Here is a 22,844-nt window from a genome sequence, read left to right as displayed (position 1 = left end):
TTTCCAGGTGATTTGTTGAGTTTAAGATGTTTTATTCCCCATTTTATTTCCTCGATAGATAACAATTCATCACATTCCTCTCTGAAGGTGGTGCTTGCTTTCTTGACATCTACAAGTGAATTAAAAATAACAGATGACTCAGTACATATGTCCATCTTGTGAAGATTAGCATAATATACGGACACAAACTTGGATATAGTATTATAATCTTCTGTTATGGAACTTCCTACATTTAGTTTAGTTAACGAACTTCTTTCATATTTCTTTTTTTAATGCCAAAAAAATATTTGCTGTTTTTCTCTCCTTCTTCAAAACCATTTTAGTCTTGATCGTATGAATGCCCCTTTACCTTTTCCTTATAAAGTTCATCCAATTCTGTTTGAAAGCAGTCTAACTGCAAAGATTGTTCATTATCTGTTGAATTTAGGATGATGTCTGAGATACCTTTGATTAACAATTCTATTTGGAGCGGGCAACTCTCACATCAGGACAGAAGAAAACGTACCTGACTCATCGACAGATTGGACACCTACAAACTTTCACACGATAATAAAAAAAAGGATCTCTGGGTGTTATCTTTCACAGGTAAGACTCAGCTGTTCTTTCTCAATGTTTTTTGGTCATTTTTAACATTATGTTGACAGCTTAATTAACCACCAGTGTCAGACTACTAATAACAGCTAGCGATATTAGTTATAAAGTTATTATATGAGACTTTATAATAATTTTAAATTAATTCTTATTATGTTTTAACTTATATTGCCGTTTATATAATAAACTAAATTGTGTTATGAACACAATATACAGAGTGAGCCCTTTGACTGTCTAGATTAATGATGGAGCTAAAGCTTCTCTCTTTAATTTCACTACCGTTACTTATTTACAAAGATTAAGTGGTAACACTTTAGAATAATAGTCCTTTAGTTAGTTAATGTTAATGTTAGTTATTTCATTAATTAACATGAACAAACAATGAACAATACATTTATTACTGTATTTATTCATCTTTGTTCATGTTAGTTAATGCAAATACAGTTTTTCATTGTTAGTTCATGCTAATTCAGAGTGCATTAACCAATGTTAACAAGCACAACTTTTGATTTAAATAATGCATTAGTAAATGTTGAAATGAACATCAACTAAGATTAATAAATGCTGTAGAAGGATTGTTCTTTCTTAGATCATGTTATCTAAAGTAGTTAACTAATATTAACTAATGGATCGTTATTCAAAAGTGTAACCGATTAAGTTTATCATCACTTGATTATAAGGATTTCATTGCTTTTCATAAAACTGAACTGATTCTATGTATTCTTTTTTCTTCCCTTTTAGCAATTTGCAAACAGGACAAAGACAGCCTTAAGGAAAGCTGAGGAAAGCTGTTCTCTGCATTTCCAAAAGACAAGACTATACCTCCCTAGACTAGTGTTGTGTTTGTACTAAACCGATTCATTCAGAGCAGCCCTGAATGAATCGACAGAATGACCCTGCTCATATTCTAATACTATAGACTGCATATAAAAAGCTTTACACAGGCTGTTTAATGCTGATCATGTACTGCGTGTCTTTACACAAAAACTACATGATGTAAATAGCCTAGAAATGAAAAACACAGGAACTCATAGTGAATCCAGCTGCAATATCACGATGAACTCATTGTGATGTTGTTATAATGATTATTAAATTTAGATTATAGAAAATCTTGAGGGAAGCGGCAGATAATTAATCTTTATTATTCAGGTTTTGTCTTCACAACTAAACCACTCTATTCCAAGAGAAAGACAGAACTGAAAACTGAAATAAAATGTGTATCTTGAGCTGTGATTGATTCAGAGGATTTTTATTTTATATATATATACATATATATAATGTATGTGTGTGTACATGTATATATTATACTTAAGGAGCTCATTAATTAAACACAATTTGGAACTCATGTCAACAATTTTTTTGTGTTGTGTTATAAATTGTGTCTTAATTTGATTAATAATTATTACACAAATAGTATTTTAAAATTACATTTCAAAATATTTTATTTTACTCTTTAATTTACTATTAATTTATTCTTCATTTTTGTCTATTCTGTATTATTCCACCCTTGATATTACATATTCTTCTTGCTATTATTAACCTATTGTTGTTCAGTTATTTATTATGGTATTATACATATTATACATATAATTTTATGCTATTATAAATCTATTATATCACATACCGGTATGTTATTGTACCGTTGTACTCGCTTTTCATATTATTCACTTTACTTTAAGTTGTACTACATATACTTTTTAATATAACATATCACTTTTACTATATTTCTACTGTGCACTGTATCAGTGCATATTTTCATTTTCACTGAATCCATAAAGCCTCATCAGTTACATGTGTTATTATTTGTTCATCTTCATCTGTAGGCTATAGTGCTATCAAAATGAAAAGCAGACTACAAGTGTGTCACTCTTTGATTTGTATTTACTTGTTTTATTAAATTTTCTCAACGATAGTAAATTATTAGTGTTTAAAGATGTATTATTTAGATTTTATCCCAGTATTTCAAAGGAAATGAGCTATGTTCTGATCTGAGACACAAGAAAGAGAGAGAAAAAAGAAAGAAAAATGTTGGGATTGAACACAGAGAAAGCAATAACTACATTTAATCTAATGTACATTCAAATTACATTACATGCATGTGTCACAGTTATACTAAATTAACATTAGAATTGTAAACCGAAAAAATCAACGAAATCAACAAAATAGACAAAAGTTAGCTTTCACAATTCCTTACGAAAATTAATAATTTTCCAAACCTAACTAAATAAGGAGGCAAAGTTTTTTTTAACTGCACGTAAATCACAAACCTCTGAAATCGGTTGATAAATGTGAACGTTATCTGTAGCTAACGCCTTAGCCAACACTTGTGATGCTGATCGCCCGACACTCATTTTAAAACTTTTAATCTTAAAACTGGATATTAGACAACTAACGTTAGGCTAACTGAATCATAACATAATTGTTTTCACATGTAAAAGTTCATGTAAAAACAATTATGTTATGATTCAGTTAGAAAATATGTAACGTTAATGTTAACTTAAGTTTATGTATATTAGAAAACTCATTCTAATTCATTCCCACTCTTCTTCGGTGGTAACTTAACCAGGCGGCAAGGAAGTCGACCGGAAGTTGAAGTCGGCCGCGTGCCGCCATCTTGTAGCAGAACTTCACTTGCGTTAGCATCCCATTGACGTTTAAAGCCCATTGACGTTAGGCGTTTAAAGACTCCGTTTGTCCATTATTTATTTCTAAAGATACACGACAATGTATAAAGGGCTCCATTACCTTCTATGTTACATTATGGCCCCGTAGAAACAGTTTTTGTAAAAATAGGCTAACGATTGCGTCATAACCATTCGACTCTCTGTCGCATTACCGTACAGACAGGAGGAGAAGCTCGCAGGCAATTAACTTAATATGGCGTACTGGTGTTACATTTTAAAATACCATACAAAATAATTAATCAGAATACTTACTCCTGCTCACTCACGCCAAAGAACTCCCCGCTCAAGCTCGCCGTCTCTGCAAGATTAACGATGGCAGTTTTCACGCACAGCTACTAGAAGATTTACATCTGTCAGGCAGGTTGCTGACGTCATCAAGCTTAGTTTGAGTCTGCGCGTCAGAAACGGAAGTGCTAAAAAATGCTAAAAATGGGCTTCACTTGTCTCAATTGAGTTCCAATGGGGTCGCTGTGTCCATTTCTTTTACTGTCTATGAACTTAACCCAACTCCGTGCTTCCTGTAGTGAGAGCTGTCAATCAAGGTACAAGGATGTCCCTGTGTGAAAGTGACCAATCATAAGAGGGTCAGTGCCCTCCTTGGTTTCCGCCCCCAAATTGTCAAAAGTCATGTAGACTCGAGGGAGCAGAAATCCACTGCGCGAGCAAAACAGCACTTCGCGAGCAGAAGCCCGCTGCGCGCGAGCAGGATTCCACTGTACAAGCAGAGTTAACCTATAAGAGTATGCCAGGCGCTCGCTCGCAGCTACCTGTACACCTCTCGGTTGTTGAATTTGTGCGCAAGTACTTTTATCATGCCAGCTGAAGGTTCATTTTTGTGCGTGTGAAATAACATAATGTGCTCGTGAGCATGTCTTACACGCTCATAACTTTTAACTAAAATATAACGCCATAAACTGGTAGCCTACAGTAGGATTTATGAGTTTATGAGAGATTAATAGTTTAACTTGCATGAGCAGAAACGACGCAAACAGATGAACAAGAAAAGTAGCTCGTTTTAATATAAACAAACGTGATGCAAATAAGTGACGCTTCAGACTAAATACGGGTCAGTGCTCTCGCGCGTGGGTGTTGGCACACGGAAGGACGTTTGAGACGCTCCGCCAATGGTAGCCTCATGGGTGGGATTTACTCAAGGTTGAAGGGGTAGTATTTTATTGTAAAGTAGTACTAGTAAGAATAGAATAACCCCTAAAGAAGAAAAAGAAGTAAGAATAGAAAGCAAACTTCCAGCTGTCTGCCGGACTTTTGTTTATTTCTCAATTCTGAGGTCCCCAATTGGATTTGGGGATCCTTAACCCTTTAACTGTCACCCCGTCTCGTATACGGGACGCGTACATTTACTTCACTATATTACCGTATTTTCCGGTATATAAAATAGGCCATTCATTGAAGGTGTGCCTTATAATCTGGTGCGCTTTATAGTGCAGAAAATACGGTACAATGAAATCTAATCTAATCTTGACAAACTATATATCATTGGAAAGGTCTAATATATATATATTTTACCAATGTTTTTTGTTAAAAAGTATGTAGGAAAAGTAATAGATTAATTTATGACAAGAGTGCACCCTCAAAAATCTAAATTATAACAGGAGTTTTGACCTTTGTTTTAAAAAAAGACTTCTTCGTTGCCTTTTTCAATTGATATATAATCAGAAATTATATATCGACTGAAAACTTAAAATCTCAAAATTCATCCTTTAAAACCCATTTTAAAATCAGACATTGCATTACCATGTAAATGGTACATCAATATCATGTTACAAAATATTTTCATTCATGAATTATAAAAATTTAAGTTTGGAAAGTGCACTATAAAGTCTATGTTCAAAACTGTGAGTGACAGTTAAGGGGTTTAAGTAAGTTAGGTTCATATCATTTATAGGCATATTACATATTTTAACAGTGATCATTAAATCTGTTTAAATGTTTATATTCTGCTTGTTAAAATGTGATTACTTGATTTTGATACTTTATTTGAACCAATTATTATTGTCTAATCATTAGTTTAATATATATAAATGTAGTCGATATGTTTTTCACTTAGGTATATTTTATTACTAAAAATATCAGATTACTCAGTTGTCAAAAATAATCAGTAGATTTAGATTACTTGATATTCATTAGTTACAGATCTAGATTATTTAAATGTTTCAAAATACAACTACATTTGTTTGCTTTTTGTGATTAAAAGAAAAATATTTTGTCATTGAATATTTCTTAAAAATAGTATTAAAATATTGTCTCATTCTAGTGAACCAAGTATCTGTATTGTCTCATCTTGTGAGCTACGTGTATTGTCACACCCCTGGTGTCTATGAGCATGATATATGATAATTTTCCAAGTGTATGATGAAGGTTTTATTCTTCAGGTCAATCATATATTCATTAAATATCACTTTGAATAAGGAAAGCAATAACTTTTACTTTAGCAATAACCTTTTCAAGTTTCCACAGCCATTGCTTGCTTTGCATGTGCTGCACTTTATTTTTACAATTATAATTATTATTTATTAGAACTTGAAAGATAAAAACGATATTTTTATCTCTGATTTAGTCCTTGAACACGAAAAAAAAAAGTAGTGCTTGAAAAGATCTTGAAAATCCTGGAATTTAATTTTGCAGTTTCTGTATGAACCCTGTATGATGTGTACATAAGGATGTACACTGCATTATTGGAACAGTCGGTTCTTGTCAATTTTTTTTTTTTTATCTATTTATTTTTGTAGCACGTTGCTGCCATGCTTGATAAAAAATTATTTTGAGCAAAACACATTGCATTGTTACCCATCATTTCCTTAGTATGTGTTTTGTGTGTAATTTACTGATGTTGAGTTATTCAGAAAGACAACAGCTTCAAAACACTTACAGTAACAGTTTCAGAAGAAATATTATTTTTACTTTATATGACTTTTAAAATATTTATTAAGCTGACCCAAGGTGCTGTAATTCAATTTTCTCAGTATGAGAAGGGTTTTCCTGCTGCTAATCACAGGTCTGCTGTTGTCAGAATTTTTTTTTCTTTTTTTTTTTTTTTTGTCTTTCATGATAGGTCTGTAACTGTTCAGTGCCTTTTCTCATCCTTTTTGAGTGACGGTCCTAATTGTCTCCCACACTGACAAAGACTTTTAGTGGTCAAAACTGGTGCCACTTGCCAGTCTTTAAAGCAGTTGCCAAACTGTTGGCATGGAAGAAAAAAACTGTGCAATTGAAGTCTTGGATCTGGGAAAGTTTCCTTTCTATTCAGCTCTTGTGTATGGGAGGCCGTTTCTATGAAGGTAAATCAGTAGCAAAACTCGAGAGGTTGAAGATCTGATTGTGAGAACTTGTCATATTAATATTTGTATTTGTAAGTTAAAATTTACACTCACAGCTCTGATGTGAAAAGCTGAATCTTTCAATTTGCACACACAGACAATGATCAAAACACCCGTGTTTTGATTTGGAAGTTGTAGATTAATAGATACAAATGTGTAGAATGACATTCACACAAAGAAAATGACATACACACATGTTTACAACATATTTACTTTTGCACTTCAGTTTCGCTGCACAACGTCAAGTCGGCACTTACAACCTCTCAGATCTGGAAGTACAAGTTCAAATCCTAGCGCTACTCTTTTTGCGTATTCTGTTGCAAAACTCACTTGTGCACTTGTATATGCAGATGTGAGAGAGCAGAGCCGGTGGCGGGGCTTTGGTGCGAATGAAGACATTTTATTGGTCGATGCCCGACCAATGAACAACGCCAATTGTTTTCACTGAATATCCTTAGCTTTGACAGGATTTTAAGACACTGCATTCATTTTGCCATTCAGGTATTATCTAGTAGACAAATAATGCAACATATTTTATATGTATATCCCACTGCATATCACTCTACCAGAGTTACAATATAATGCTGTTTTTATTATTTTTATGTTTTGTAAAAATAATTTTAACTTCTTCATTGGGTTAAATTCCTAATTTGCTTGTCAGTAATGAACCTTTTTAAATGCAACATTATTATTATTTTTTTTTTTATATAAAATTTGAGTGTTTAATAATGTCTAAATGTACATTAAACAGCAAAACCAAAAAATAAGCACTTATGACCAGACATACTGTTTTGAGCAACTAGTAGAGCTAAATACATGTATTTATTAAACATCAACAAGGCCATCTAGTGTTTAAGCAATGGAATTGCATATTAATATTATCTTTCTGGCCACCAAATGCCTCTAATTTAAAGCGTGCCTCTTTGCACTGGAATTTAAACCTAAATACTACAGTTATTGTAGTATAAATAATAACCATATTAGAAAATGTTATATTTCAAATGGTCATTCATGGACCATAATTATTGCGCATATTATTTAGTACCATGATCTCTTCAAATTAACTAAACAGGACTGAGTTAACATGTAGTACAGTTATTTTATTGGTTAAAAGTTACACTTACTTGTTTAGTCACATTTAACTGCCAAGGAGGAGTATGAGAACTAGAGTTGTGACGTTCGCGAACGAACCGATTCTTTTGAACGGCTCATAAACATGAACGATGGGAGCCGAGTCGCGGCTGGAGGGGAGCCGTTCTTTCTGTCGTTCTTTTTTCCTATGCGTTTCACACAGATGCACACAAATGAGCTCCGCGAGACAGAACAGTTATAGGGGGAGGGGCGCACCCAGCGCAGGCCAACCCTTTATAGCGTGATGATATTAGTTATTAGTTGTGCACTCATCCTTCACGTGACTACTCCAGTGGAAAATCCATGCCTCTGTCATTGGGTAGGAGCGTTGAAAAAAAGCTGTTTTGCACAGACATTCATTGCAGCCCACTTTGTTATTGTTCATTGACTTGAAGTGGCTGATGTCCTATTTGCAAAGTTTACAGTAGTAGTAGTATGTAGACATTTCCATTTTATTTATTCTAATTTTATCTACTTTAAATATTTTTTGTTTTCTATCAAAATGTTCTTGTGTGATAACAATGTTCTTGTGTGGAAGTGTTTGTAGTAAAAGCTGTTTTGCACAGAAATTCATTGCAGCTGGCTTTGTTTTTGATGTTTATTCGTGAGTAGGTATTGTATGAATAACATAAGTCAACGTAGCTTTACACACACACACTTTGTACTAAAGGTAAATCCAAAATAGTGATGTCACTGTCTAAGCAGAGGGATTTGTGCAACCCTATGGAATATAGTCCACACATGACAAATGAGGTAATAATCAATATTTCAGAATAATTCAAACTCAGATATTGGTGTGTGATATCTGAGTTTTAATTATTTGACTACAAATCTCACCTCATCATTCTTCCCAGTGATTATTTCCAGGATAAACTGAGATGCCTCCAAGCTGGCTTCTTAAAACTGACTAAATATTTAAAAGAGCCAAAAGAGCCGTTCTTTTGAACGGCTCTTTGAAAGGAACGGATCGCGAAGATCCGGATCCCCTCAAAGAGCCATAAATCCCATCACTAATGAGAACATAATGCTGTTCCATTTTCCACTGTTCCATTTTCCAGTATAAAATGCTATTGTAACGCATAGTCATTAGTCAACGTAGTTATCCATGCATAATCAATGCACTTTAAGTGTTACAAATTACTAGAAATCGCTGCAAATATAATGAAACTGCTGTCTGTCCCAATTATTACATTTCAAGCATATTGACAAAACGTTTAGTTTAGTACTATTGATAGCTCCATGAACCACGTGACCACGTGGCGGTGAGATCAAAGCATGTTCTGGTACAGCGAGTTTACTCTGTAATATGCAGTGGGATATACATATAAAATATGTTGCATTATTTGTCTACTAGATAATACCTGAATGGCAAAATGAATGCAGTGTCTTAAAATCCTGTCAAAGCTAAGGATATTCAGTGAAAACAATTGGCGTTGTTCATTGGTCGGGCATCGACCAATAAAATGTCTTCATTCGCACCAAAGCCCCGCCACCGGCTCTGCTCTCTCACATCTGCTTAAACAAGTGCACAAGTGAGATTTTGCAACAGAATACGCAAAAAGAGTAGCAAAAGTCAGAGCGCTAGGATTTGAACTTGTACTTCCAGATCTGAGAGGTTGTAAGTGCCGACTTGACGTTGTGCAGCGAAACTGAAGTAAAGTGCAAAAGTAAATATGTTGTAAACATGTGTGTATGTCATTTTCTTTGTGTGAATGTCATTCTACACATTTGTATCTATTAATCTACAACTTCCAATTCAAAACACGGGTGTTTTGATCATTGTCTGTGTGTGCAAATTGAAAGATTCAGCTTTCACATCAGAGCTGTGAGTGTAAATTTTAACTTACAAATACAAATATTAATATGACAAGTTCTCACAATCAGATCTTCAACCTCTCGAGTTTTGCTACTGATTTACCTTCATAGTTTCAGCATAAAAACGTTCCAGCGTTACTCGTCTTAATTATATTTTTACTAGTAACAATTAAATTAAAGAGCTCTATAATGTAATTTGTTTTTTTAACAATTACAATTATAGAGCTCTATAATTCAATTTTTACTAGTAACAATTATGATTGTAGAGCTCTCTAATTGAATTATAGAGCTCTGCAATTGTATTCTTACTAGTAACAACTGAATTAAAGAGCTCTATAATTCAGTTTTTACTAGTAACAATTCCAATTAGAGAGCTCTACAATTCATTTATTACTAGTAATAATTCATTTGCAGAGCTCTGTAATTCAATTGTTACTAGTAATAATCCAATTGCAGAGCTCTACAATTCCACTAGAGAGCTCTCTAATTCAATTGTTACTAGTAAAAACTGAATTATAGAGCTCTCTAATTGTAATTGTTACTAGTAAAAACTGAATTAGAGAGCTCTTTAATTAAATTCTTACTAGTAACAATTATAATTACAGAGCTCTATAATTGTATTATTACTAGTAGAAACTCCTATTCATGAGATGCAAAACAGATTGCAGATTTCCCGCCTACAAAAATGAGTTTCAAAATAAAAGCCCTGTAGCGTGGTTCTAAAGTATCCTGAAATATTTTACAGATTTAGGTAACATATTAATCATGTTCACATTAAAGGAAAATTAAGATGATGCCTGAGATGAAAGCCTTTTGACAAACTTGATATTAAGGAGTATAAATTAATTTTAAATATTTACAGTGTTTAGTATTGTTATGCAATAATAGAATGATTGTGTTTGTTGTTTAGTAAAATAGAAAACATTAGGCCAAATAGTCTTAAACTTTTTTATAAATTGTGACTCGAGGTTAAATCTAGCCTAAAGTTTGTTCAAGTTTTTTTTTTTTTTTTTTTTCTCCAGGTTGCAAGATTTTATATTTTTCCTTCAAATAAGCTTATGCCTGTTGTGGTTGCATGTGTTCAGGGCTCCAGACTAACTTTTTTCACTAGGAGCACAGTGGCCCCCAACTGAAAATTTTAGGGGAACAACCAGAAAATTTAGGGGCGCACACCGTAAATCAACATGCTAACCAAATCTACTAATTTCCACTGTATTACTAATAAATACTTTAATAATAAATGAAGAAATTACAATGTGCTGTTTCAAATTCAGTGTCACATTTTATTCTGCACTTTTGAAGATGCAGCAACAAGGTAAACTGACAGCACCATCGCTTTCATGACAGTAAATAACATTGTGCTTTTAAAAGCATAGCATAAATGACTTCTCTGATGATTAAATTTAATAAATTTAATAAAAATACATATCAGTTTTTATTAGACTAGTATAAAAAAGACAGTTCATTTTGTATGCATAACATGTAGTAGATCAACAATATATGTAAACCTTCATAAGTTTTACAAGATTTCTTTTTTTTTTTAACATTTTTAAATCATAAACATAAGTAACATTATACTGCATGTAACTGTGTTTAAAAACTAATAAAACATTGTAACACTAATTTATTTCATTTTTCTCAGAAACCTTAAAACTGTACCCAAGAACAGCAGTACCTGGAACTAGGGCTGCACGATGTGTCGTTTAAGCATCGATATCGCGATGTACGAATCCACGATAGTCACATCGCAGGATGTGCGATGTAGGCTGTCGGAGTTGATCCGTTATTCATTAACAGTACGGGCCAGCTGCTCCCCGGCTCTTGACAAATGTGATTCGCGGATTAATTGTACAGCTTAACCATCATAGAGTGAAAGTTTACCATTTACATGTGTTTTTAAATCCTGTCAGTTTAACAGGGCATAGAGAGAGCGTGCGAGAGAGAGTGAGAGAGCACGAGAGAGAGAGAGAGACAGAGGGAGAGAGAGCGAGAGAGACAGAGGGAGAGAGAGAGAGAGAAAGAGGGAGAGAGAGCGAGCCCCGGCCGCACGCTCACCATCTTCAAACAACACAAGCGCTATCTTGCTCTCTCCCTCGCACATATTAATTGACATGATGGTGTCAATGTTTAAATCATTTAAAATGAGAATGTAAGTGCGCTCACCCCATTTTTGTTTGTAAGAAAAAATTTGATTAGATTTCATATCGCAATATATACTATCGCAGAAAAATAAAATATCGCAATGTCATTTTTTCCCAATATCGTGCAGCCCTACCTGGAACTGTTATTTCAAGAAAAACGCTTTCGTTTCAAAGATAATTATATATAGACCTTACAAAATAATGTGAAAATACAGTATCTGACCCTTACCTAAACTATAAACAATGTATCTTACTTATGCTAGTTCATCCATGTGTCATAGATTCAGCTCTCTAATCAATCAACTTATGAGCCAGTCCAAAGAAAGGCCAAATTCAGACAAAAAAAAAGATAAAGAAACAAGAGCAGGCAAAGGGGAACAGTCTAAACAACAAGATCACGGTTTACCCTCTGCGGTGGTCTTGCATGAAGGCTGCTGAAATTTTTTGAGGTTGATTGTTTGTAGTCTCAGTAGTCATTCAAAAATCAGGCCATCTCACTGGTGGAGTTCAGATTTGAAATTTTGGGCCTTGATAGAGAGTTCACCTGCATCCAACTCCATGATGAGTTTTTGCAAAATTTCATATGTAAAATGCAACTTTGTGGGGTACTGCAGGTTAAGAGCATAAATTAGACCAAACAACATTAAAGTTGCAAAATCCACACTGTCCAGGTCCTGAAGCACTGCTACACCCTCTAGCACAATGCCTACATCATGGGCTTCATTGTCTGCAGTGTGCTTTATCACGAAGATGCCCATGGTAGTCTTCTCAATCGCACACTGTAAAAGATCTTCTTCCATGTCCTAAAGACAGAAAAAAAGATGAATATGTATTTAACACATGAACAAGAAATATGAGGGGTAGCATAATGGAATATTACTTAAAGAAAGGACTATCACAATTTTTTCACTCCATTATACTTTTTATTTAACAACTACTAAAATTGGGTTAGTTTTTTAGAACCCTAAACATCTGTGTTGACATCACACATTGCAAATTAGCACATAAAGGTCCGTTAAATTTTACACCATCTGTAAAATATACATCATGGGTGGCCAATCCTGCTCCTGGAGATCTACTGGAGATTTCTAGTAATCCTAAAGACCTTTATTAGCTGAATTAGGTGTGTTTCATTAGAGTTTGAGCTAAACTGTACAGATGTCTAGACATTTTGTTACACCTTTACTTAGTGATTATTTTGACTTATGTCTGTTCTAGAGACATATTACAACTTTTTGATAAAGCTCTAATTGGTTTTCTTTTGGAAATGTTTCAAATTCATACTGAATGTATTTATTACTGTAAAGCATAGTCTGTGTGTCAAAATCGTGATTAAAATGTATATGTCTTTTTCTTTTTGTCCATATCACACAGCCCCAAATGTCAGTTATGTTGCGGTCTATGGGTGCGACTCAGAAAGCCTTCTGAAAAGACTTCGTTAAAGGGGATTATATGAATGTTTTTGATGTGATCACCATATGCAAGTGCAACTTTGCTCACTTACTTCAACTACAGTTGACATCATCTCTTTCAGCTTTCTGTCTTGTTGCCCTGGTCGCCTTTCAAACACCTTCAGAAAACCTTCATAGTGCTTCATAGTGAAGGTCAAGCTGTGACAGAAATTTTGACTGTAGAGGAACTGTTGTGTTTCGCCTGAACTCTGATTCACCTGAAAGCACAATGTTAACAAAAATAAATTAGTTTAAACAATAAGATATGACTCTCTGTAAGACATATTCAACCAATTTTGGAAATCTATCACAAAGCTCGGTGACATCAAAGAGAGCTGGCCATCTCATCATGAAGTCGCTGATCATAGGGGCACAACGAAGCACTTCTTGTCTCCTAAGTGCAAATGTTCTCTGCATTTTAGTTTTAATAGTCTCTCTATTGTTTTTTTTCTTCACATCTGAAAGAAGCTCAACTCTTGCAATCTACAGAGTATGGTCGTTCTCTCCAGGGGAATAGGAGGGGCAGTAGTACACTTCACCTCTCTTGGGCGTCTTTACATTGTAGGCAGGGCTTTTTTTTCCATCTGGCTTATGCTTTAAAGAATTTACAGTAACTTCAGGACATCCAAGTTTTCGGGGATGTGTGCGATAGTTAGATAATTTGTACTTAAGGCTCACTTTCCAACTCCCATACCCAGTGTCTGAGCCCTTTTCTGTTAAACATGGATGCTTCTTGATGAGTGCCTCTCCCACTTGTTCAAACTCTCTGTCTGTGACATAGACCTTGTTTTGAACAATTTTTTGGACCAACCCCTCAAGACTTCAGCTTTATATCAGGAATAAGCAGTGTTCAATTTTCTCTAAAGACACTGTTTGCCTGTTCAAGCTTAAATTCTACATCATATGAAAATGGTGGAATGCAGAACATTTCAGGCCAAGAAGCTTGTGTGGTAGAGGAGAGAGAAGAAATGGATGCAGAGACTTCGGAATGTCCTGGGGCAAAAGTTGAACTGTTCATTGTGCCAGCTGAAGTAGCATTCAGAGATGAGAGGGAGTCAGTCATGTTTATTATTTGTATTGTGGCTTTGTCCTTAATTTAATTCATTGAAGTCAAATTCATAAACTGGTTATCAAAAAGAGTGTCCATAAACTGCAGACGAAAGGGGTCCTGTAGCTTAAATTGACTCCTAATGGCATCTTCTAGTTCAGTCACAGATTCAGGCAAGCCAGATGGAAAAACCACTCTCTGGCAGCTGCTCTCCCCCAAAATGATTCGAAGAACAGCTGATGTCATTGTCCAGTGCCACAATAGTGAACTCAATAGTAAAACAATAGTGAACACACCCTCAACACCTGTTTGCATGTTTAGATACAGCACTTTTTAAATGTGGAATAATTTAATAATTTATACAATATCACTGTAAATCAAAGTAAAAAAATGATTTTGAAGCTATTTTTACTTTTTTATTCCTTACCTTTGCAGCAGACTCTTTAACGATCTCTTTAACGTTACCGTCTGCACATGTCCAATCAAATAGTCAGCCAAGGGGTATTCATCAGTTAATTCACTGACTTCTACGAGCGAGCGCTTTTGCCCATTGCAGTGATATGACAACGGCTACGAACCCCCTCCCTCACACAAATCCTAAAGTCCATGTGATTATTATTCACCTGATGAAAACTTGATTTCCATTTGTAAATTGTTTAATCGGATTGTAGACGTTTGATACACTAATGTTACTAGTAATATTTAAGGTTTAACGTTACTTAACATTATCGTTACCCACCCCAAGAAAAGAAAAAAAAATCTGCGACAACACTCGACGAAATATACCATCGACATGATTTAAAAGCATGTGGGGTTATCTTAAAACATTATTGTTGCATTTAATCTGACAATGACTGCATTTTTATAATATATCATACGATTGATACTGAAATTCTTACCTTTTAACGAGCTTTGAAAACAAGTCAGTCAGTCCCCTCATTTGTCCTTTCCAAACCAACGTTCCTGGTGTGGTCTGGATTTCAAAGCGCATGCGCAGACGCTCTCGCGCACGTTGCTCCCGCGCAAACGACGTATTTCACAAACCTGAATTAGATTAATTATAGCCTACACAATGGAATTAAGTTGAGAAGAAAATACAAAGTAATTGTGTGACATGGGCCTATTTTAATTAAATAAATCAAACAGCAGAAAAAAATCATTTTACATGAACACCATTTGTTTGAAATCTGAAACAATTTGAACATTTTCTTGCAAAGTGATTATATCATGTTTTGATAATTATGTTGAATTTCATTTAGAATTTAAACAATAAAATTATGTTTCCATCTTAAACATAAATGTATTAAGTAGAATGTAAGTGTATTGTTTTAGTAAATTCAGTAAAACTGCTTTTCCTTTTTTTCAGTGTACTAGTACAAATTTAATTGTAGAGCTCTATAATTGTTATTGTTACTAGTAAAAACCGAATTAGAGAGCTTTACAATCATAATTGTTACTAGTAAAAATTTAATTATAGAGCTCTTTAATTGTAATTGTTACTAGTACATATTCAATTATAAAGCTCTTTAATTTAATTGTTACTAGTAAAAATATAATTAAGACGAGTAACGCTGGAACGTTTTTATGCTGAAACGGCCTCCCATACTTGTGTGCATGCTGATTCTCTGTTAGCTGTTTTACACTTGCAATCTGTTTTTTTTTTTACTTTTGTGTATTGTTCTATTATTGTCCATATTTTCATCTGTTGAATTGAACAAAACTGTTTGCAGTATATTGTCTGTGGTGCATTTTAAGTAACATATATACATATATATATATATATATATATATATGTATATGTTCAGTTGTTTGTGTCAAAAGATTTTAAGGGAACTGTAAACTTACTGTATATATTTGCTGTTCTTCTTGCAATCAATTATTTTCTTTTTTATAAAGAAAGTTTCTTATATATAATATTTTCTACCTTTAGTTTTTTGGTGGACACTGCAGTAATTTTTACTTCAAAGACAAGGGAAATCCGTTAATGTCATTGACTATATTTTATAGTCTTGGGGTGATGCTCTCACAGTTTTCTATGTACAATTCCATCTACCTTTTTCTATCCTATGTTCTAATTTATTATATTATTAATGAGATGTAAATTTGATTCTAGGTTTTAGAAGATGTATTAGTGAATAATTAGAGAATGATATATATATATATATATATATATATATATATATATATATATATATATATATATATATATATATATATATATTTTTTTTTAATAACTTGACTTTTGTACATTAGCATTTAACCACTGACCTCCCAGATTTTCCAGGGAAGATAATATCTTCAGAGGTAGACCTTTTCCAATATAATATAATGTTTATCTTAATTTAGATTTCATTTCAAGAACATGGCAAATATATGCAATGCTCATTTCACATTATAATAATATTAAAAGCACTTTTTCTAATCAATTAAATCAAGGCTGAAGGTTTTCATAATGTCGTTTATGCTTTACTCACATCCACAGTTGATATAAAATCAATAGATGGATGGATGGATGGATTTGTTTTGAGCAGTCACACACTAATAAGTTGTAATGTACTAATTATGCTGTTTATTTCATTGTGTGGTAATTGACTAAAGAAAAAGCATTGTACAATAAAGAAAAATGCCAGTCTGTTGCATGCTAAAATGTAATTTAATGTTTTGTTTGACATGTATGACACCGTGTCATTCATTTTCCATTACAGAAATTGTTTAAGGGCTTTTTGCTACACAAATAACAGGAAGTTTAGTGCATGACTCAAAGTTTGTTTTAATTTCTGCTGATTCCTGATAACTGTAGTTGCCACTGATCGAGATTGTATTTGTTTCATCATTTTTGTACACTCTAGTCAGATCGCCAGTGAATAAGACCGTGGTTACAAGGGCAGTGCTGTTTATAACCAAGTTACAAGAACTGCTGGGTGGAATTTCTAATTCCTGAGTGTACTCCTTTCCAGTTTTCTTGATTTTTGAATTACTTTCAGTTTCAGTGGCAGTAGCATCTGATTTAAGACTAGCCTGAAATATGCTGTTAATGTTAATACCAAGAGTCCCTCCAACTAGTAAAGTGCTACCAATTTGATAGGAAGCAGTTTCTTCAAAGTTATTGTTTATCTTCACCTGCTGTTTCATTACATTGCAGTTGTTGTTAACAACTGTGAATTTCTGAGTCATTGCTGGTTTGTTATTTCTCTGGGCTTTTTCAGCATTAAACTTAACATTTGTCAAGTACTCTTCTGCAATGTCATTAAAGTTTATGGTGAGGACTTCTATATCCTTTCTAGAGTCCTTTTCAGTACTGCCTTTTGTATTTGCATTTTTTACAATAAATTTAATTGCTTTATCTGCCTTAATATAACCTAATCCTAGCTTATTTCGAGCAATAAAGTGTCCATCACATGTCTCAACTGAGAACGGTGGAATTTTTTTGAGGAATTTTGAAAGTGGCTTCCATTCCAGATTCTCAAAGTTATCTGGATTTACAAGAAAATGTGTTGGAGGAGAAGCAGGTATCTCTTCAGTGAACTGAGGCTCACAGTTGTTGTTGTCTCTTGCAATGTAATATTCCTTGTCTTTATTGTCTTCAATGGAAACAGAGACTACATTCTGCAAATTTGGATTTTGTTCCCATTTCATGTTGCTGCTGAACTGAGTTTTGCTGTCATCCTTATTTTTCTGGTGTTTAAATAATCTCAAAAGCAAACCCCACACTGATCTTCGATGATGATGATGATAATCAGAAGGCTCTGCAGTGAACAAATATATTGATTAATTTTCATTTTCTTTCTTTTACCACTCCTGGTAGAATTCATCAGTGCTCTTGATTAGTTATACTGTATAGCAACACATTTTCTGCCGTTCCAAAGTCAAGGTCTGACTGGAACTAATAACTGCAGCTATATTATCTGTATATAACTGCTAACTTCCATTTCTTTGTACAAATGTGAAATGGTTTTAATGGTTTGATTAAATTTTAATAATCAAAAAGCATTTCTGAGATGATGATTCATTATCAAAGTTGGAAACAGTTTTGCTGCTTGATATTTTTTCAGAACATGTGATACTTTTTTAGGATACTTTGATGAATAAAAAGTAAAAAAAAAAAAGAAGCTATGTTTTTAAAATATAAATATTTTGTAATAACAATATACACTACTGGTCAGTAATTTGTGGTCAGTAATTTTTTTTCTTTCTTTCTTTTTAAATAAAATCTATATTTTTATTCAGCAAGGATGTGTTAAATTGATAAAAAGTGATAGTAAAGAAAATATATTATTAGAATATATATTATTAGACTTTTTTTTTTTAATAAATGCAGTTCTTTTTAACCTTTTATTCATCAAATATATTACCGCAGAACTGTTTCCAACACTCATAATAAATCAGAATATTAGAATGATTTCTAAATGTTCATGTGATAGACTGGATGTTACATGTGACACTGAAGGCTGGAGTAATGATGCTGAAAATTCAGCTTTGCATCACAGGAATAAATTATTTTTTAAAGTATATTCAAATAGAAAACTATTATTTTAAGTTTTAATAATATTTCACAATATTACTGTTTTTTCTGTATTTTTGATCAAATAAATGCAGGCTTGATGAGCCGAAGAAACTTCTTTAAAAAACATTAAAAATAGTAATGTTTCCAAACTTTTGGTCTGTACTGTATATATATAGCTCTGAAATGCTTTTTGACACATATATATATATATATATATATATATATATATATATATATATATATATATATATATATATATAATTTATTTGGATAAAAGTGCCTGCTAAATGACTACACACACACACACTAGTGGCCAAAGTTATTAGAACAGTAGTATTTTCACTTGATAAAAATGGTTTCAAGTCAGTTATTTCTATGTTTTCCTTTAGAGTGTCAGTAGGTAATATCAGTTTACATTTCCAAACATTCATTTTGCCATTGATTGTAATAATCCAGAGAGATTTTTGTTTGCACAAGGAGTCTGACAGCAGCCAGTGCTCCACACAGAGATCTGATCTCACCATCATCAGTCTGTCTGAAATAACATGAAGAAACAGACTCAATCCAGAAGAACTGTGGCAATGTCTCCAAGACACTTCAAGAATCCTACCTGCAAAGATACAGTACTGATAAATGTTTTAGGCACTTGTGTAAAAATGCTGTGAATGAGGATGATGTCAAAAATAATGTCACAAATAGATTTTCTTGATCAATTACATTCTATTAACTGAATGAAATCAACATTTTGGTGTGACCATCATTTACGTTTAATTTAGCGTTTGCCCTATAGGTGCACTTTTTTTCTCATCTGTTTAATTAATTTTTTTCCATCTTTGCAGGTAGATTTCTTGAAGCATCTTTGAGATGTTTCTTCAGACTGATGATGATGAGATCAGATTTCTGAGTGGAGCACCACCTGTTGTCAGACTGCTTGTGCAAACATAAATTAAACAGTGGATTATTACAATTAATGGCAAAAAGAATGTTTGAAAATGTAAACTGATATTTCCTAATGACACACTACAGCAAAAGATAACTGATAAGTGAATTCAAACCATTTGTAGCTGGTGAAAATACTAGTGTTCTAATCATTTTGGCCACCGCTGTATATTAGATAGATGTAAACACAGTTTCAGAATTAAAAACAAAACAAAAACACAGAAACAGAAAGAAACATACCAGCTCTTTCAATCTTAGAAACATCATTTGATGGAATGGATTGGCTAGAATACCCCACAATATGTTGTAGCAGCAAAGCAAAGATGACTATTTTTAAATCCATCATCAATTGCTGTCAAGTTATCTATAAAATGACACAGAAAAGTCAGACCTAATGCATACAAATGAAATTATTAACAGATAAAGGCATATGCGGAAATCGAGGGGGGTCGGGGGGTCCGGATCCCCCCTATCTGAGGGTTGCCCCCCCCCCCTAAAATATAATTGAAATATGTGTATTGTAAATAATATAATGATAAATAGTTAAACTAATTGTGTAAGTAGTAAAACAATACAAATGCAAACTGAGCAACAACAAAAAAAGTTTTAAACATCTCAAGCTCCCCCTGCTTTGCCTCACAGTGCTTTGGTCCACAGCGTGCTCCCCTTTTACCTCACCACCACCGCACCGTGACCGTCACACAGAGAGTCCGGTGCGAGAAAACAACGTGTTTCAGTTGTAGTGGAATTCCATAAATCCAGCTTACTTTATTCACATTAAACATCGGATGACGTGATTATTTTCTCTTTAATATAGATGATGGTGAGTCATTAATAAGTCGTGTCCAAGAATATTATTGTGTACTTTTATACAGGCGTTTACCTAGATTGTTTAATAACGTCTAACACCCATAGTGTACGCATATACAAGTCTTGTACGTTAGATTAGACTAGTGCGGTTCACTATGATGTAACGTTAGTCAGTGGCGGCTCGTCGGGTGAGGCAGGGGGGCACAGTTTCCCCCAAATTTTGAGGTGAAAATGAGGAAGATTTAATGTTAATAAAATTCACTATTCATTTCAGTTCAAGTCTCAGAATCTATATATTTTTGTTTGTAATTTCACAGTTGTAATACCATTACATGGAAAGCTCCGCTTTTCTATCGCGAATGTGCCGAATCTGCTGATGTAATTACAACCGCCAAGTGAAAGATAAGGGGAGGGCCAGGGGAACCAATCAGCATCGAGTGTTCACTTTCAGCGCTGAGGAGTGCTGAGAAAAGTAACATCATAGAGGACGCTATATTGCCTCCCTTCTGGAATATCAACCTACCATCATAGAGACATAAATTAGATGCTATTAGTTTGAACCTGTTTTTATACAGTCTATGGTTTCTCCCGGAGCGGCTGGGCTGATAATTTACCAAGTATTTATAATGAGTAGCGATATTGAATATATATATACGGTTTCTGACTAAAAGCCGCCAAAAAGCCATTTTAAAGTGGTTAAGCAAATAATAATAATAATAACAATCGGCAGGTATCCCCAGACCAATACAATTAGTTTGCCTCCTCTATTTTAAAATCCACGAGCCGCCACTGGTCGGTTTATTTCATTTTATATAGTTAATCTACAACCCGAATTCCGGAAAAGTTGGGACGTTTTTTAAATTTTAATAAAATGAAAACTAAAGGAATTTCAAATCACATGAGCCAATATTTTATTCACACTAGAACATAGATAACGTAGCAAATGTTTAAACTGAGAAATTTTACACTTTTATCCACTTAATTAGCTCATTTAAAATTTAATGCCTGCTACAGGTCTCAAAAAAGTTGGCACGGGGGCAACAAATGGCTAAAAAAGCAAGCAGTTTTGAAAAGATTCAGCTGGGAGAACATCTAGTGATTAATTAAGTTAATTGATATCAGGTCTGTAACATGATTAGCTATAAAAGCTTTGTCTTAGAGAAACAGAGTCTCTCAGAAGTAAAGATGGGCAGAGGCTCTCCAATCTGTGAAAGACTGCGTAAAAAAATTGTGGAAAACTTTAAAAACAATGTTCCTCAACGTCAAATTGCAAAGGCTTTGCAAATCTCATCATCTACAGTGCATAACATCATCAAAAGATTCAGAGAAACTGGAGAAATCTCTGTGCGTAAGGGACAAGGCCGGAGACCTTTATTGGATGCCCGTGGTCTTCGGGCTCTCAGACGACACTGCATCACTCATCGGCATGATTGTGTCAATGACATTACTAAATGGGCCCAGGAGTACTTTCAGAAACCACTGTCGGTAAACACAATCCGCCGTGCCATCAGCAGATGCCAACTAAAGCTCTATCATGCAAAAAGGAAGCCATATGTGAACATGGTCCAGAAGCGCCGTCGTGTCCTGTGGGCCAAGGCTCATTTAAAATGGACTATTTCAAAGTGGAATAGTGTTTTATGGTCAGACGAGTCCAAATTTGACATTCTTGTTGGAAATCACGGACGCCGTGTCCTCCGGGCTAAAGAGGAGGGAGACCTTCCAGCATGTTATCAGCGTTCAGTTCAAAAGCCAGCATCTCTGATGGTATGGGGGTGCATAAGTGCATACGGTATGGGCAGCTTGCATGTTTTGGAAGGCTCTGTGAATGCCGAAAGGTATATAAAGGTTTTAGAGCAACATATGCTTCCCTCCAAACAACGTCTATTTCAGGGAAGGCCTTGTTTATTTCAGCAGGACAATGCAAAACCACATACTGCAGCTATAACAACAGCATGGCTTCATCGTAGAAGAGTCCGGGTGCTAACCTGGCCTGCCTGCAGTCCAGATCTTTCACCGATAGAGAACATTTGGCGCATCATTAAACGAAAAATACGTCAAAGACGACCACAAACTCTTCAGCAGCTGGAAATCTATATAAGGCAAGAATGGGACCAAATTCCAACAGCAAAACTCCAGCAACTCATAGCCTCAATGCCCAGACGTCTTCAAACTGTTTTGAAAAGAAAAGGAGATGCTACACCATGGTAAACATGCCCCGTCCCAACTATTTTGAGACCTGTAGCAGAAATCAAAATTGAAATGAGCTCATTTTGTGCATAAAATTGTAAACTTTCTCAGTTTAAACATTTGCTATGTTATCTATGTTCTATTGTGAATAAAATATTGGCTCATGTGATTTGAAAGTCTTTTAGTTTTCATTTTATTAAAATTT

The 22,844-nt window shown here is 34.1% G+C and overlaps 1 protein-coding gene and 1 long non-coding RNA gene across 2 annotated transcripts in view; both read left to right on the top strand.

Annotated features, from left to right (window-relative positions):
- Positions 1-4,480: 4,480 nt before the first annotated feature.
- Positions 4,481-22,844, top strand: part of LOC132108176 (high affinity cationic amino acid transporter 1-like) — a 207,795-nt gene continuing 189,431 nt past the window's right edge. The window contains exon 1 of the mRNA XM_059514780.1: positions 4,481-4,563. The gene's annotated coding sequence lies outside the window, so the exon portion shown is untranslated. The remainder of the gene's footprint in view (positions 4,564-22,844) is intronic.
- Positions 11,039-11,977, top strand: LOC132108470 (uncharacterized). The gene is made up of 3 exons (XR_009424456.1): positions 11,039-11,257; positions 11,300-11,503; positions 11,555-11,977. It is a non-coding gene; the product is annotated as an uncharacterized LOC132108470 (long non-coding RNA).

This window comes from Carassius carassius, chromosome 28 (genome assembly GCF_963082965.1).
Source record: "Carassius carassius chromosome 28, fCarCar2.1, whole genome shotgun sequence".
NCBI lineage: Eukaryota > Metazoa > Chordata > Actinopteri > Cypriniformes > Cyprinidae > Carassius > Carassius carassius.
Note: the sequence above shows the minus strand (reverse complement) of the source record. Positions and strands in the feature narration are given on the sequence as shown.